The sequence below is a fragment of the Podarcis erhardii genome, assembly GCF_964252035.2.
Source record: "Podarcis erhardii genome assembly, chromosome: 7".
In the NCBI taxonomy this organism is placed as follows: Eukaryota; Metazoa; Chordata; class Lepidosauria; order Squamata; family Lacertidae; genus Podarcis; species Podarcis erhardii.
Genome location: NC_138511.1, coordinates 61,439,994 through 61,457,135, shown reverse-complemented (window position 1 = coordinate 61,457,135; position 17,142 = coordinate 61,439,994). Strand labels below are relative to the sequence as shown.

Below are 17,142 nucleotides of genomic sequence, written 5' to 3'. Positions count from 1 at the left end.
GTTTTCCCCAGTAGGGGGAGCACAGGAGGAGGTTCCAAGTTCACAAGAAGAGACAAAAGCATCCAAAGGCATCCAACATCCTATTCACACAGTGGCCAACCAGTAATTAGCCACCTACAACTGCTCCACTATGTGTTTTTCTTCTTCTTCTTCTTCTTCTTCTTCTTCTTCTTCTTCTTCTTCTTCTTCTTCTTCTTCTTCTTCCTCCTCCTCCTCCTTCTCATTTCCTATAACCAAACTCTTCCCTGCCCATCTCAGGCTGGACCAACTATTGCAGATAGGAATTTACACACACTTACCCCGAATGCTTTTGTAAGTCTTATCAAAAGTCTTCAGGCTTCCTTTGAAATCCCTCACATCTCCCTTCCATCTCCAGATTCTGCTCAGTTTTTCCTTTTGCCAAACCACAGTCTCAGTTATGGTATTTATGAGATACCGTTTGTAAAATGGTTTGAGTCTCCTCAGATTTCTCCTAGGTTTAGTCTGAAGAGAACAGTGTTGACTCCAGGTTTTGGAGGACTTTGGGGAAAGGACTCTCTGTGCCCCCCTCCCCCAGTGATCCTACCTCCTCACCACACCAGGTCTAGGGGGCTCTTGTCAGTGGGCCCACTCCTGGGGTGCAGTCCCTTGGCTTAAATTTTGCCCAGGTAAAATTCCGTCACACAACTCTCTTTGGACTCCATCTTTACTTCCGGGGGGAATGTCTGGACTCCCTAGAAGCTTGCTGTGCCTTCCCAGAGACACAGAGGTTTAACCTTCTTCTGCAAATTGTGTTTTACGAGGACTTGGGAGTGCCTGTAGCAAAATAGCACAGGGATTGTGCACACATTCCTAACCCAGGGAAACAAGCCATTCTGAATAACACAGGGAAATTGGAGATTTATGAAGGGCCTGCCCAGGAGTGAACTGTTGAGATATTTTATATTTATTTATTGAAAGCATTTATTTACTGCCCTACATAAAATTCACTTTATGAGTCCCCTAACACAAATGTAAATAAAAAAAGAGAGAGTAAAGCTATTTGGTTAAAACTACTGATGAAGGCAGTGTCAGTAAGGCTGAGGGAGGCCACACTCAAACTGTGAAGCTAAGTCACATGAACCATGGTGCAATCAGATAGGAACAATGTCCTACAAGTGGTAGATGTGTTCAGTGGTGCAGGGATTTTGGTCTAGAGTAGTCCAAGTAATTACTACTGTTAATCAGATTGTGTTTCTAGATCCAGGACTGGCTCTCCTATCATTCCCCCCCCGCCCCAATGTATGGCTTGATATGCCTTATCATTTGTCTCTTAGCGACAGCTAGAATGGAAATTGCCCATCAATGGAAACAACTCAACATGCTTCACTATTCAAGGATGGTCGACCATAATGTGGCCAGAAAAAAGTTGACCCAACAGCAATGTGTTTTGAGGGCTGAAAGTAAATGTGATAAATTAATCTTCAGGCAGTTGGAATCCCCATTTGTGTCATTTAGCCAGACAGGGAGACCTTATAATACCACCAACTACTAAAAAACAAAACAAAACAAAACAAAACAAACAAACCCCTTTTGGCTGGACCTATTACCTAGACACCTTCTTGATTAAATTGTTCCTACAGATTCTCAAGCTGCTCTTTATCTCTGGATGTGACCCTCTGGGCGTGATGCCTGACACTTCTTTGATGTGCACTGTTATGTCATGTCCTGTTTGTGTTGTTATTGTATCCTACCATATGCACTATGCAGTGGTGTAGTGTGGGGGGTGCAGGGGGGGCCGGCCGCACCAGGCGCAACATCTGGGGGGGCGTGGAAGAGACTCGAGTGCTAAAATCCATGGGTGAGGGGGCGCAAATTACTTGCCTTGCCCCGGGTGCTGACAACCCACGCTACGCCACTGGCACTATGCAACACTTTTTAAAAAGAAAGAATAAATTTTTGAAAAACTCAGAACCTGCATGTAGATAAAAACAATAAGTAAGAGTTCAATCCACAGAAGAGACACTGCAGCAATTTAAAAGGCCTGGGAAACCAAAAGTGTGCTCTGCCTGATGTCAAAAGGAAAACCACACGGATGCCAAGTCAGCATCCTAGAGATCAGGCCATGATCCTTTGTCAGGGTGCTACAGGCATAGATGCCGCCTTCCTCGTTTGCCACCTGCTTCACCTCACACCTGACCAAGGCAGCACTTGACGAAAATACTTAGTGAGTGGCCTAAGAGGGCACAGGCAGATCAACACGGGAGAAAGCATTCTGTCAGGCCCCCTGAGCTCTAAGCCCTTTAAGGCTTTGAAAGCAATTACCAGCACTTTGAATGGGACTCTGAAGCAGAGGCCAGCAAAGCTCTTTTAAAATGCATGGGTTATAGCCCAAATCAATTGCCCCAGCAGTTGAAAGATTTTTGGAATCCCTCCAAGGCAGAGGCTTCCACCACCTCTGCCAGCACTTTCCCACTTAGCGCTGCCCAGGCTCTCCTGTGAGTAGGGAAGTGGGGTGTCCCACCAGCCGTCACACTCGTCCCCATCCCTCCTACCTTGGCTACCTGTGCAGTGACTCACTGTTCCCCTTTTAGTTTTAAAGCTAACTGTGATGTTAGAAGGACATCCACACCAGTCTTTCCATGAACCGTAGCTGATGCCAAGCCACATTTTGCAACTGTGATTAAAAGAACCAGCTTTACATGCTTGGGTTTCGGCTAATTATTGGGTAACTAAAACACCAGTGCAGACAGAACGCTAGCCACAGTTAGCTCCAAAACTGAAAGGGAGAGGGGTGGAAATAGGATGCTGCAAAGCATTCCCAAACAGCAGTCCATGGTAAGCTCTGCACTGTCCCTACACATTTAGGAGAACTTCAAGCATGGTGAGCCATATTCAGATGCACATTTATGTGCTGCATAAATGAAACACAGGAAGTTATGCAGGTATCTTGGCCCCTTCATAGTATATATTGCTTTAAATAATTTGGGGGACCTGACTCTGCCTATGCAGTCATCAAGCTTAATCTCTGCAGGGGTGTTTGCACTGGATGACATTAGGAACTAAGGAGGGGCAAAAGGAAGGGCAAATCCCTCTATTTACACTTTGTGCCAATTTGACCAGTGCTCATTAATAAGTCTATCCTGTTCTGTTTCCTCATTAATCTGTTTTTCTGTATAAAATCTTTACAGAAACTGGTATTTAAGCAAGTTTTTAAATGTATATTTATGTATTCCTATAGGTAATTTGTTCTAAAATATGCACATTTGTATGCAATTTGGTGCTTTTGGAGCCAAGATCACAAAAATCCTGAGAATTCTGAAATCAGAAGGATGACTATGTCCCAAGCCATGTTTGGAAGGTGTGGGTTAGGTCAATTTGCAGGGCATTCATCTAGATGACCCTTTAGGTCCCTTCCAATCCACCATTCAATTGTTCTATGAATTTGCTTAAAGACCTGGCCCAAACAAAATTCTCCTCCACCCTATGCCAGGCCACATCCTACAGTGAGCAGCTCCACAAACTGGCAAAATAATAATAATAATAATAATAATAATAATAATAATAATAATAATAATCCTGGTTCATTTTAGCTGATCTGCCTTGAAGCAGGGGGTGGGAATCTCCAAAGTGATTAAGTTTTAAATGGAGGGAAAAACTTGCAACGCACCATCTGGAGATGTGCCTTTATGATCCTCCTTTGATCCCAGGTTGATTGATGTGTCAAATGAAAGGGGGAGGGAGGGAATTCACACTCCTGTGTAAATTCTGCAAGTTAGATAAATAATAAAAAGGGGGCCTCACATAGCCCACGTTACAATTTCCTCGCAGGTGTGTGTACAGAAAGCTTGTGCTAAATCCCCTTCCAACAATTACTCCTTTTCTTCACCTCATGTTAAAGGTGCCCTGTTTCCAGAAGGATACAGTCATGCTTTTTGCTTGAAAAGAAGCTTCTCCTAAGAGGCAAGGATTCCTCTCATTGCCCCCCTTAAAACAGGATTTATTGCACATAAAGCACATCTGGAGGTGTTTATGGAAAGGTACATGATGCATTACAAAGCCTCTGTCTTTGCTCCTCCGCATCTCCCTAAGCTTACACTATACAGACCCACACTCAACAACACAGAGCCCTAAAGCTAAGCAAATTTAAGATAACTCTGAGAGCTGCTTTCTAGCCGGGTTCTGGAAGGATTTCATCCAGGAGTCAACCATGGTGATAAAGCATGAGATCCACGGTGGTATGGCAAACTTGCAGCAGCTTAGCTAATCACCTTCCGCAGCTTAGGTGGCCTGAAAACCGTACCTGAAAACTTGCCTTCCGGCCAACACCCCCTCCCCCCCCCGTGCTTTGCCTCAAACAGCATCCTTGCTTCAGCAAGCAAAGTCACCCAGGAGCAAATCAAAAAGTTCTCGCGGCCCTGGAAACAGATGTTCAAAAGAGAGAGAGAGAGTTCTGAATCAAACTGGGAGGGATTAGTTCTCTTACCTGTCGGAGGTGCTACACACAGCTGGCCATATTCCTTAGCAGTGGGGGAAGAGGAGCGTTGGAGAGCAATCGTGTCCCCAGCAAGCAAGCAAACTAGCAGGGAGCTTGCAGCCCACGTCACCATCAGATCTGGCAAGCCTCCTCTCCAACTTTTCAGTTGTTTGCAACTCCCCCCCCCCTCTTTATTTTTGGCTGGTGTGCAAGACAGAAAGAGCGGAGAATCGGTGGAGCAGAGGCAACGAGGAGAGCAGATCCCAGCCTCTGTTGCAGAGCAAGCTCGATGGGGTCCTTACAGAGTTTTTGACAGCTCAGAACCCAGATAGCTCTTCTTTTAGACTCTCCCTCCTGAGTTGGAAAATTGAAGGTTCTCCCCCCGCCCTGCCCCCCCTCCCCACAACTGCCTTAAGCGCTTGAGGCTGCCTCTGTGACGAAACGCTCGTTCTCTGCCAGGCCCCTGCGCTGGAAGCAAAGAGCTATTAAACGTGCCGGAATGCCAAGAGAGCTTAATCAAGCCCAGCTGGGACAGGAACAAAGGCCTACAGGCAACGAAAGCCACAGCCACCTCATCCGCTGCTCTGCTCTCTATATAGTGCTCTCTCTCTCTCTTTGCCTTCCTAATGTTTGACACGTCTTAATGAGATTGTTCAGGGCCAAGGAGTTGCTGCAGGTGGAAGCCAAGCTGACAACCCGTTCAGATGCCATTGTCATGGGAACACGGGAAGCTGCCTGAGGCTGAGGCCTTATCCACATTGTACTTTTCAAGCAGTATCATGCCACTTTAAACAGCCATGGCTTCCCCCAAATATTTCTGGGGACCATAAGAATATAAGAGAACCTGTTGGCCAATGGCCCATCTAGCTCAGCATCCCATTCTCAGAGTGGCCAGCCTGATGCTCGTAGGAAAAAAAGGCAAGCAGGATCTGACCATGAGAGCCTTCTGCCTACCTGCTGTGGTTTCCAGCAAGTGGTATTCAGAAGCATTGCTGCCTCTGACCATGGAGGCAAAGCATAACCATTGTACATTTTTGCAAACAATTTCCTATAATACAATGCAGTGTTGTATCTTATTTTCAGTAATGTGTGCATTTCCCCCCCCCACACTTTGCCCTAATACATGCATTTTTAAATATGTTGTTTCGTTGGAGAACTGCATCGCAAAGTTCAGAGATGTGCGAATTCCAAGGGATAGCTTGTGTTTTGGTTCATGTATTGGTTCAATAAGTGCAAATTAGGTAGTTTCTCATTAACATGCAAACATAATTGAATTTCTTTGCTGCTGCTATTTTAAGCTGCCCATAAACTACTGGAGGACAATTCTGCTGTTGAAATATATGTTCTTTTCGCTAATCAACTTCTTGGCTTTGAACTCAACAGTGAACAAGTTCTTGCAGGGTTAACCAGCACAGCACTGAGCCCTGCTTTTACCAGCCTGTCACTCCCCGGATATTTTTGGACCACAACGCCCATCAGACCACCAACTCCCATGTTTTTGACTACAGTTCCCATCAGCATATTGGGAGCTGTGGTCAAAAACATCTGGAGGGCACCAAGTTGGCAAAGCCTGGCATACATCAATGGGGTGCAGTGGGGAAGGAGGATCAAACTGTGGCCCTTAGCATGGGATCCTCCACTGAGGCCCTTCCAGTGGTTCCCCACACCCTGGATGTCTGGTTTGCCTCTACCAGGAACCAAACCTTTATAGAGTTGCAGGCCCTGACCTGTGGAACCACTTGCCTGTAGAGGTTTCGCAGGAACTGCTTCTGACTTCTTTCAGACGTCTTTTGAATGCTGCACTATTTATGCAGGTCTTCACAGTATGAAATCCTCTTTTTAACCTATCAGTATCTACTGAAGTTTTAAATGAAGGTGTTTTACTGATGTTATCATAGAATTGTAGTCTATTCCAATCCCCTGCAATGCAGGAATTTCTTGCCCATCACACAGCTCAAACCCACAATGCTGAGTCTCATGCTCTACCAGCTGAACTATCCCTGATTTTATTGTATTTCATTTGCTGTAAGCCTCAATGATATACGTCATGAAAGCGTGGATTATTAATATCTAAGTAATTCAGTAAATAACAAGGGCAGGGGTTTTTGCAAGCAGGCCCCCATTTTCATTTGTGAAATGCTACTTAGAGAGTCTGCAGAAGCTGTCTTCCCATGGAAGCAAATCCCTGAATGGGGCCTCTCCCTGCCAACCCACAGTGCCTTGTTGTACAGTTTGCCTTCCAGACTGTGGTTTGGTTACTTACATTAACAGAGCAGTGCTCATTTCTGGAGACGAAAGAAATTAGCCCTGCATTTGCTCTTGATGGAAAGTCTGAGGCATTACAAAGGGGGAAGCAGAGAGAGAGGTTGGGAATGGATGTGAGGGAGCGTGAATCCCTTCAGATGTCTAGCTGGCTTATTCCCTTCCCAGAGCTGTGAAGGTGGCCTAATTTAGGTTCATTCATTCCAGTGGGTGTACTGAGAGTAGAACTTGGTTAACTACAACCCACTATCCCTCAGCCTAACTTATCTCACAGGGTTGTTGCGAGGATAAGATGAGGGAGAATCTTGTATGCCATTCTGACTTCCCTGGAGGGAAGGCAGGATATAAATGAACAAATAATAATGCATCCTGTGTGCAGAAGGTACTGTGGTTAATCCCTGACATCTGCAGTGTGAAAATACAGGCTGCAGGCAGGTTCTCCCCTCTGGCCTTTCATGCAAAAAGCAGCCTCAGGTCAAGAGGCTTGGTTTGTGAAATGCCACCTTTAAAATGGCAGCTGCAAGTGTGGCAGGATCAGTGGCCAATTGGGACCAGAACTGAAGCACAGGGAGGCAGCACAGCAAGCACTGAGGGCAGCTTCCCCTCCACACCAAATAGCAGCTTCAGAGGAGTGATTTCTGTCAGGATGGAGACACAGGAAAAACAAATGAAAACAAAACAAAACAAAGCCTCATGTTTCTTGCCACGATTCTCATTCTCCTCAACCCTCTTGGGCCCAGTAGCTGCCACAATCCCCTTACAATGTTTAGGTAGTGGGGAAGGAACCTGCGGCCTTCTAAATGTTGGTGGACTACAACCCCCATCATCCCTGCCCACAGGCAATGCTACTGAGGCTAATGGGAGTTTGAGTCCAACAAATATCTTGAGGGCCACAATTGCCCATCCCAGGACAGGTTAGAAGAAAGTCCCCAGTACAAGAAAATGAGCTATTCTACCTCTTCATTATGCTTTGGGGCTATTCAGGGTTTTTTTTGGGGGGGGGGGAGCCAATTAAAGGGGAACTTAGCCATCATTGCATTATTAAATGACACATTGCATGGAGAAAATGTATCATTGTTTCTCTTCCCCTCTCGTAATTCTAGAATTCATCCAAAGAAGCTTAAAGGTGCAAGATTCAAGACAGAAAAAGAAGGACTTGTCTGCATGGGACATAGTTACTGTAACCTGTGGAAGTGTCTGCCACTAGATGTAGCAATGGTCACTCAGGTGGATGGCTTTAAAAGGGGGTTGACAATGCTAGCCACACTGACTATGCTCAGCCTCCAGTCGCGGAGGTGGTAGGCCTCTGAACTGAGTGGGTGGAAGTGCTGCTGCTTGTGGGCTTCCCAAAGGCATCTGGTTGGTCATCATGAGATGCTGGACTTAATAGAACTATCTTGGCAGGACATTTTCTTGTGTTCTAACATGGTTGCTTATGGCTTACCCGAGGTATCTGTCACCCCTTTACCAGCAGCTTTATTCAGGTTTTCTTCCTCAGGTTCTAAAATGGCAGCTGCCTGCCTTAAGCAAAAGAAAGAAAGAGCAAACTAGAAAATGTAAGAAAACTAATAAGTAGTGGGAAGGAGAGAAAAATCCACAGTGAAATTTGCCAAGGACTTTTGGAGCAGCCAACAACTACAGCCTACTTTCTGGGGACTAAAATAGCTGCCATTAATGCTACTTTTTCCTTACAGACCTCCCCAGCCAACTTGGTTATGGAGAAGGTTGCTGAATGCAGTCCTGGCTCACACAATGTGTGTTAAGTGCTATGGAAGCCTGGACGTAGGAGACAGAAGCAAGACAGAATCCCCATTGTCAGGACCCAGGCAGAGAGAGCTGGATGTGGCTTTCAGCTATCAAGCTTTCAAATGAGAGGTTTTATAAAAAGGCCAATTTCCTAAGCGCTGAATACTTTAAAAGTGCTGGAACAGACAGTGCTGGAAATGATGGGAAATTTCTCAAATTTCAGGCAAGGTTGTTATGTGAAACTGGCCCCACATTTCTACGGATATATTTCACCTTCTCCAGTGTTGGAGTTGCATGTTTGGGATATTTAACTAGAGAGGCAAATATGTGATTTTCCCAACACGGATGAGAGAAGTAGTTGTTGCACAACGCAAGCATATTATTACCCAAAGTTATCTTAATAGTGCATCATGTTCCTCATTCAAGTAGCATAATGCAGATGTGAATCCTGGCTGTTTGTGAATTGGGCTTAACTGCACAACCGCTTGGACATTTAGTTTATTACAGCTTATTAGAGGGGTGGCTGTGTTATCTTCTGCAGCAAACACAACTCGAAGAAAAATGCATAATGGACCAACCTTGCTCAGCTTCCAAGAAACACAGTTGAATGTCAACAAAGAGTCTTGCGGCATCTAAAAAAAAGTAACAACTTTTTTAGCCAAATAATTTTTATTGGTTTTTCAGGTAAATACAAGAACAACATATAAATACAGAAAAATAACCAATTTATTATGGCAAAAGTTTGTGGACCACAATCAAATTTGTTATTTTGTGGCTAATGAACATAGGAAACCATGTCGTATTTAACAGCCTGTTGGCCAGTCTAACTCAGTATACTCTACTTTCTACTCTTAGAGGCTATAGGGTCTCAGGAATACATCTCTCCTCTGGATGATGCTTCCAGACAGTGGCTATTTGGAAGTAGCATTCAACTGAACACCATCAAGTTCGAATATCCCAGTTATAGATGATTGGGAGGTCTTCTGCAACAAACTCACTTCTGCAAAAGATCATACATTTTGTTTTAAGGAAAGTAACAGGGAATGCACCAGAAACTGTAGGGTAACCCTTGCATTGATGCATCATCTAATCTCTAGGCAGACAAATCAGGATGAATGCTCAATAAATAGGTTGCCTGAAAGTGTCCTCTCAGTCCTCCTATTGGACATGCTGTGGATTTAACCTAGGCTGTATACACACTACACTAAAGCACATGACCACCCAAAGATTCCTGGGAGCTGTAGGTTGTTATGGGTGCTGAGAATTGCAGCTCTTTGATGGACAGACTACATTTCCCGGGATTCTTTGGTGGGTGGCATATGCAGCCCTGGTACCTGAGCTACACCACTGAGCTACGGCCCTTCCACAAATTGAAATTTGGAATCCTCTTGCTTCATACCCAAGAAAATGGAGTACAAAGTTGGCCGGGGGTGGGGGGAAGAGATGCCAATATCTGTGTATTTTTAAAACACCCCAAAACAGCTTGCAAAAGCAAAACAAAACTCTGCAACCAACTCTTTCCCTTGATTCTTGCTTTCTTCACAAACCCTTGCAGTCAGTTGCACTCCGAGTCTTACCTCCTAGGCTGCGTTGAAGAGAACTGTCCCCACAAAGGGTTTTCCCCAGGAATGGAAAAATAAAATGCAAGGCTTGGAGACATTTCTAAGCCCTGAGTCAAAGGCAAACCTTGAGAAATGTTTTGCAAAACTGCACATCTTCCATATACTGTACATCCCCCCCCCCACCCCACCGCTACAATCCTGAGCTGACTCAGGCAAAATTGGAAACCTCAGAAGTTCTCTGGCATCTACAGATTTATATAGACCCAGAAAGCGATTTTCCAGGAACTGCAGGGAAGAAATAGGATTGCAACCCCTGGCAGTTCTGGCTGGGAAATCGCTTAGCAAGAGGCCTCCCTCGGCAGACAGAGAGCAGCTGCCGTCTTAGCCTTGGATTTTCAGACCTCTGTAGAGAAGTCTGAACTCAAACCACCCCCACACTCAAATTATTCAATACCTGGTAGGTTGGTAGGAATGAGCCTTATTTTTCAACACAGTCCTTGATTATTTTATTTTTTTGCAGGGTCTGCAGTTATTTGCTCTACAGGTCTGCTTACATTTTCATAGGAAACAGCAGCCCATTAAACAGACACCCAGGAGGTGCTCCCAGGCTGTAAAGTTATGCAACCCAAAACATTAAGGAAGTCATTGCCAATTCAATGCCATCCAGAGGTTTCCTGGCTACTGATTTGCACGTTCAATCCACTGGTGGCAGAGGTGTGATTTCAAGCAAACAGACTTTGCAAGGGGTACAATATATGAGGAAATGGTCCATATCCCAGAAGTCTCCTGGGATTGGACAGGGGCATCTTTCTATGCCAGAAGCATATACTGAGATTAGTCAAAGCTGCGGAAGATGGATCAATAGCTTTGAATGAGCTGCATGCATAAGGAGTTGGATTGAGGCCACCACCAAGGTATCTGTCCATTGTATGGCATTCCACTCCCCGCGCCCCCAGTGCTCCCCCCCCTTTTCTTTTTTGAGAAACAAGACCTGGCCTCAGTCAGTCATGTTCTAGTCACTTCCAGATTAGATTGCTGCCAAAACCTTGGTTATTTTATAGCCCTCACAGGTTGCCAATTTGTTGTTGGGCTTAATTCAAGCTGCTGGTTTTGACCTTTAAGTCTCTCCATGGCTTGGGGCCAGCCTGAGCATCCCCAGAATCACCTCCTCCCACAGCAACCTGCCCGAGAAGCTCAGTCTGCTTCAGAGGCTTTTCACTGTGTGGCAATCCTCCCTCCTCCCCAAAATCACCAGATCCCAGTGCATGGGCACCCAAGATGAGGCATTTTTTGGTTGCAGCATCCAGATTCAGGAACAGCCTTGTGAGAGAGGTGAGGATAGACAAATCAGTTAATTCTGGTTTCTCTCAGTTTTTCCACTCTTAAATTCAGTTCTGCACATTCTGCATTTTTTAAAAGCCCTCCTGAAAATTCATCAGCATTATTCTTCTTAATGTATTTATTACCCATCCTTAACCCCAAGGTCTCTGGGTGGGTTGCAACATTAAAAACAATATTAAAAACAAATTAAGACAAAATTTTAGTGCAAATTTCTCCTAATATATATGACTAATACTACTTTTTTTGGAAAGCAACTTCCCCCTAATATAATGCATTAGAGTATGTAATTTTCTTCAGTGTATTAACATTTTGACATAATTGCATGTGGTTCCTTTGGTCATTTATTATTATTTAATTAGCTGTATTGCAGGAATAAGGAACCTGTGGTCCTCCAGATGTTGCTCCTGGATTAAAACTACCATCATCCTTGACACAGGGCTGTGCTGTGCATTTTATTGAGCCAGATCACTGGTCCATCTAGCTCAGTACTGCCCACATTGACTGGCAGAGGCTCTCCTGCCCTATCTGGAGATGTTGGCAATTGAACCCGGGACTTCCTGCTTGCAAAGCAGATGCCCCATCACTGAGCTGCTGTGGCCCTTCCCATTGGCCATGCTGGCTGGAGATGATAGGAATGGAGTTCCAACACATCTGCTACGGGTTCCCTATCCCTCTTACAGGGTGCCCTGCCCACGCGCCAAATCCTCTGTGTTCAGAGCCAGAAAGGAATTGACCAGTCTAGAGGTTTTGCCTTCCCCAGAGCAAAATGTCACAACTTTAGGCAGTTAAGGAATTGGGTGGAATCTTAGTCCTTATGTGACTTGTGAAATGGTGCATAAGCCTATCCTCGATCAGCTATGTTTTCAGGGTACCCTGTTAAAGGGCTCTTGGTGGATGTCTCTGTCCAGAAGTCAGAGTGGGACAGATGGGCCATAGGGCTTCCAATGGCGGCCATAGGACAGCCACCTCGGTAGAGCAACGTCTTGGGGAGGCCATAATCCTTAGCACAACCCCGAAGGGGTTCCAGCCCTCCAGGAGGCAGCAGGAATGGATCTACACCCAATGCCTGCAAGCAAAGTTCTATCTATGCCTGCAGCCAATAAAGTTGTGGCCATTTTAACTGCTGGTCATTGTCTGCCTGAGTTTGTACTCTCACACTACAACACAGAATTAGAGCGGGGGAGGGAGGCACTGCGAGTGGCACTGCAAGCTCTCTAGCTTGATGGCAGACCGTCAGAGTTCAGAGTTGCTTCTTTTCTGCACAGATTCATTCCTTAATGGTGACAAATCTATTTTCCCGGAGGGTTCCTTTTTTTTCCTTTTTGGTTAACAAATATGCATGCATGCATCTCAATAAGCAGGCATCTAATTAACACCTGATCGTTTCCTCCGCACATGGCGAAGGAGATGTCGTGGGTGGTCAGAATGATTACCGAAGAGTCTCTCCAGTGCTCAAGCGCAACCGTGGGCCATTTGTTTTCCCGACAACCCCCAAAGACTCTGCAACAGGGGATTTATTCCAGTGCTAGTTACACAGTGATAATTAGGGGGGTAATTAGAGCTGCTGGCTATGAGATATCACCCAACTTTTATAATTCTTTTTTTATTGGGCAATTATTTTCCCCCCATAGCACTGCTATGTATTTTGGAGACAAACGGGAGGGGAGCTGTAAAACAATGATGTTGCATGAACTGACATGGGGGGGTGTGTCGTGATCCAGTGACAGTGCTTGTGCAGGTGAGATTTTGCATGCACATACCTGTCAGACAGCTACCACAGTGTGTGTTTCTTCTCACCAGTCCACAGGTCACGTCATGTGGAATAACACTGCAAAAAGAGTCACAGGTGCCTCTTGGTTATTTGGGTGCAGCTCGGGCGGAGGAGGCAGGCCAGAATCTTAAGCTGCAAAAGACCAAGAGGAAAAGACTGGCCTCCCAGCTAGACTGCTGTCATGGGGGTACCTTTGAAAACTACTGTTGTTCCAAAATAGTGCAGCGAAGTTAGAATCATAGAATCATAGAGTTGGAAGAAACCACAAGGGCCATTGAGTCCAACCCCCTGCCAAGCAGGAAACACCATTAGAGCACTCCTGACATATGGTTGTCAAGCCTCTGCTTAAAGACCTCCAAAGAAGGAGACTCCACCACACTCCTTGGCAGCAAATTCCACTGTTGAACAGCTCTTACTGTCAGGAAGTTCTTCCTAATGTTTAGGTGGAATCTTCTTTCTTGTAGTTTGGATCCATTGCTCCGTGTCCGCTTCTCTGGAGCAGCAGAAAACAACCTTTCTCCCTCCTCTATGTGACATCCTTTTATATATTTGAACATGGCTATCATATCACCCCTTAACCTCCTCTTCTCCAGGCTAAACATGCCCAGCTCCCTTAGCCGTTCCTCATAAGGCATCGTTTCCAGGCCTTTGACCATTTTGGTTGCCCTCCTCTGGACACGTTCCAGTTTGTCAGTGTCCTTCTTGAACTGTGGTGCCCAGAACTGGACACAGTACTCCAGGTGAGGTCTGACCAGAGCAGAATACAGTGGCACTATTACTTCCCTTGATCTAGATGCTATACTCCTATTGATGCAGCCCAGAATTGCATTGGCTTTTTTAGCTGCCGCGTCACACTGTTGGCTCATGTCAAGTTTGTGGTCAACCAAGACTCCTAGATCCTTTTCACATGTACTGCTCTCAAGCCAGGTGTCACCCATCTTGTATTTGTGCCTCTCATTTTTTTTTGCCCAAGTGCAATACTTTACATTTCTCCCTGTTAAAATTCATCTTGTTTGTTTTGGCCCAGTTCTCTAATCTGTCAAGGTCGTTTTGAAGTGTGATCCTGTCCTCTGGGGTGTTAGCCACCCGTCCCAGTTTGGTGTCATCTGCAAATTTGATCAGGATGCCCTTGAGTCCATCATCCAAGTCGTTGATAAAGATGTTAAATAAGACCGGGCCCCAGACAGAACCCTGTGGCACCCCACTAGTTACTCTTCTCCAGGATGAAGAGGAACCATTGATGAGCACCCTTTGGGTTCGGTCAGTCAGCCAGTTAATTGATGAGGAATGGTAATTATGACATCACACATCTTGTCATCCACAGTGGCATCTCTCTTGAACCTGAAGCTGTGCCAGTGTAAGGATATTTTGGATTATAACTCCAATCAGCCTCAGCAGTCCTCACCCATTGTTCCATCTCTCTGGGTTTGATGTGAGCTGTAGTCCCAACAACAACTTGGGATGGCACCATCTTGGGGGAGCCTGACCAGGCTTAAGACATTCTCATTGCCATCTCAGCTGGCCTCTTCAGCTTTGAGGGGAACTCCAAAGCAGGTGCCACTGTGCCTTCCCTCCCCCTGCAAAGTAACATCTGCGCCAGAGGTGTCTCCCTCAGGATAAAATGGCATCATGCCCTCATGAAGAATACTGGATCTCCCTTCCATCACCACCACCATTATTATTTTCAGCATAGTTTCTATGCCCTTCTAATATTGCCACCTCTAAGATTTGCCACATTTCCACAATATTTTCCTTAAAAATAATCTGTGTGAAGATCCTGAAACATTTTGCCTGTGCATTTCTCCTTTCGGAAATAATGTTTTGTGCATTTTTTTTCACTGATGTACACATTTTTGTGTAAAATTTTCCCTAATGGTTACTTTTGGGGGGACACACTTTTGGGGGTTGAAGCAATGCATTGCAAAATTAGAAAAAGCTTCATTTCAGCTTGCTTATTGGTCCAGGAAGTGTGGATTAGGTAAGTTTGCATTAAAATGCAGATGGAATGGAAACCCCCCCCCCAACTAGTGTTGACAATAAAACTGTTTCTCACAGATGAAAACTCATTTGCTCCAGAGCTGACTGCAGTGTGCCTAGGGAGCTGAGATTTGAATTGTGTCTTTGTGCAGGTGCATAAAAAGACACTGCTGCTTTTGATGCAATGCAATCTGCACAGCTCTTTCCTAAGTTCCAGAAAGCGATGCTCTATTGACATCAACTATTCCATCTCAGAAATTGCTGGGATGGAAATGAACTGCAGATTGGCAAGCCATTAACTGCTAATATAGACCAGTGAAGCCGCTTCTATTCCACCTCAAAAGTTGCTATTAAGAATAGCTACGTTAGTTCCTGAGTTGGCAAAGGTTGCATGCTCAGAAGGACATGTCAGATTCGTATTTAAATTTGACACCAATTATTTTCAAACCCAGAGGGATGAGGCAGGAGTCCTGCAGAGGATCCAAGGCGAGACTGTGTTCCCACTTCTAAGACACCTCCTTAGCATGGTTCCAATTTGAGCATTTTATGAGGTTGTTATTCCATAGTAAGAGTGGACTATGTGAGGTTTGTAATCTTTTACAACTTGCTTAGTAAATCCAAAGGCACGATTTGCAAGGAGTGAGTTCATAAAGATATTCTTTGGTTCCATAGCTGAACCTTTCCAAGAACGTTTAAGTGATTCTTCTAAACATCACCAGGACGTGAGAGATCACAGCAGCTCTCCAGTTATTTGCTCTTGCAAGCTCACTTTTATGTGGTGAAGGGGTGGCACAGCTTCAGATCATGGAAGCATTAATATTCAGAAGTTCCTGCATCTATTTAAACAACACTATTCTTTCTCCCTGCTGTCCTGTATACCTGGAACATCTCCATGATAGCCCCATCCTGACTTCCTTCAAAACCCTCCTTTCCATGGGAAGAGCCTTGCTGCTGCTAGATCAAACTAAGGGCTGATTGTTGGGATACTGCCAGGGAGACATCAGTCATCAAGGCCCCACGTCGATCCCGGATGATCCATTGACCTCTGGTAGACACGCAGTATCATTCAATTAGCGACACGAGCTCCAGAAATAGCTTGCCACATTCCAGAGCTGGTGCACGCTCTATCAGCAGAATTTGCACAGCGAAAGATGCACACAAGAGAGCATTATTTACAACTTTATTCAGCGTTGGTCAGAACAAAGAAAACATGACTGCCTGCTTCAATATCTCAGGCACAGAGAGAGAAACGAAAGCATAGACACAACAGAAACATCCTGTGAACAGGAAATACGCAGGCTGTGACACAAACATCCTGCTCCCTTTTAAGGTGGAACGGAAATATCCTAACACTGATATGGTCCAGAATCCTGTTCTTAAAGTGGCAAACCAGTTGCCCTCATGGGAAGCCCATAAAAAGCAAGAAGGAGCCTAAGTGTCATAGTGCTCTTCTCTTTCTGTGAAGCCTTGGGCACAATCCTCTGATCTCTCCTGTCAGTGGCATAGCGTGGGTTGCCAGTGCCTGGGGCTTTGCAGAAGATGGGTTGGAGGGAAGGAAATGGACAGAGTACACATGCACATTCAACTGTCTAACGGTGGTGATGTCACCCAGGAAATCACAGCCGCAGAGATAAGGAAAGAAAAGTGGTTCTGTTGTCTGGAGAGGTTACTTCCTGGTTTTTCAATGGAGCTCAGTGATGGAAGTGTGCAGCTGTATTGAGACAGCACTGGGTGTTGAAATTTTGCGCTCCTAACAATTTTGCACCTGGGGGAACTGCCACTATGCCCCCCCCCAATGCTATGCCACTGCCTGCCGCAAATAAGCCTAAGTGTGTGTAAAGAGGGACACTGCTTGGTACTTTCAGACATAGATTCATGGTGCAAAATTGCATGAAATATGCACTACCTACTTTATATGTACAGATGCAAATTCAGATCGCTGAGCAGATTAAGATGTTGGATGTCTGAGATCTTACTGGCTCTTCTTTGTTCAGAAGTCCTGCAAGCAGTTAAAAAAAAAAAAGCAGACAATTTGAGCCCCAGCATAA

General features: G+C 45.2%; 2 protein-coding genes across 6 annotated transcripts in view; one reads left to right on the top strand and one right to left on the bottom strand.

Moving 5' to 3' along the window:
- COL16A1 (collagen type XVI alpha 1 chain) overlaps positions 1-4,797 on the bottom strand; it is a 130,144-nt gene extending 125,347 nt beyond the window's left edge. For all 5 annotated transcript variants that reach the window (XM_081870356.1, XM_081870357.1, XM_081870359.1 and 2 more), the window contains exon 1: positions 4,445-4,797. The gene's annotated coding sequence lies outside the window, so the exon portion shown is untranslated. The remainder of the gene's footprint in view (positions 1-4,444) is intronic.
- Positions 1-11,047, top strand: part of TINAGL1 (tubulointerstitial nephritis antigen like 1) — a 203,240-nt gene extending 192,193 nt beyond the window's left edge. The window contains exon 12 of the mRNA XM_081870403.1: positions 11,037-11,047. The gene's annotated coding sequence lies outside the window, so the exon portion shown is untranslated. The remainder of the gene's footprint in view (positions 1-11,036) is intronic.
- The last annotated feature ends 6,095 nt before the right edge of the window (positions 11,048-17,142 follow it).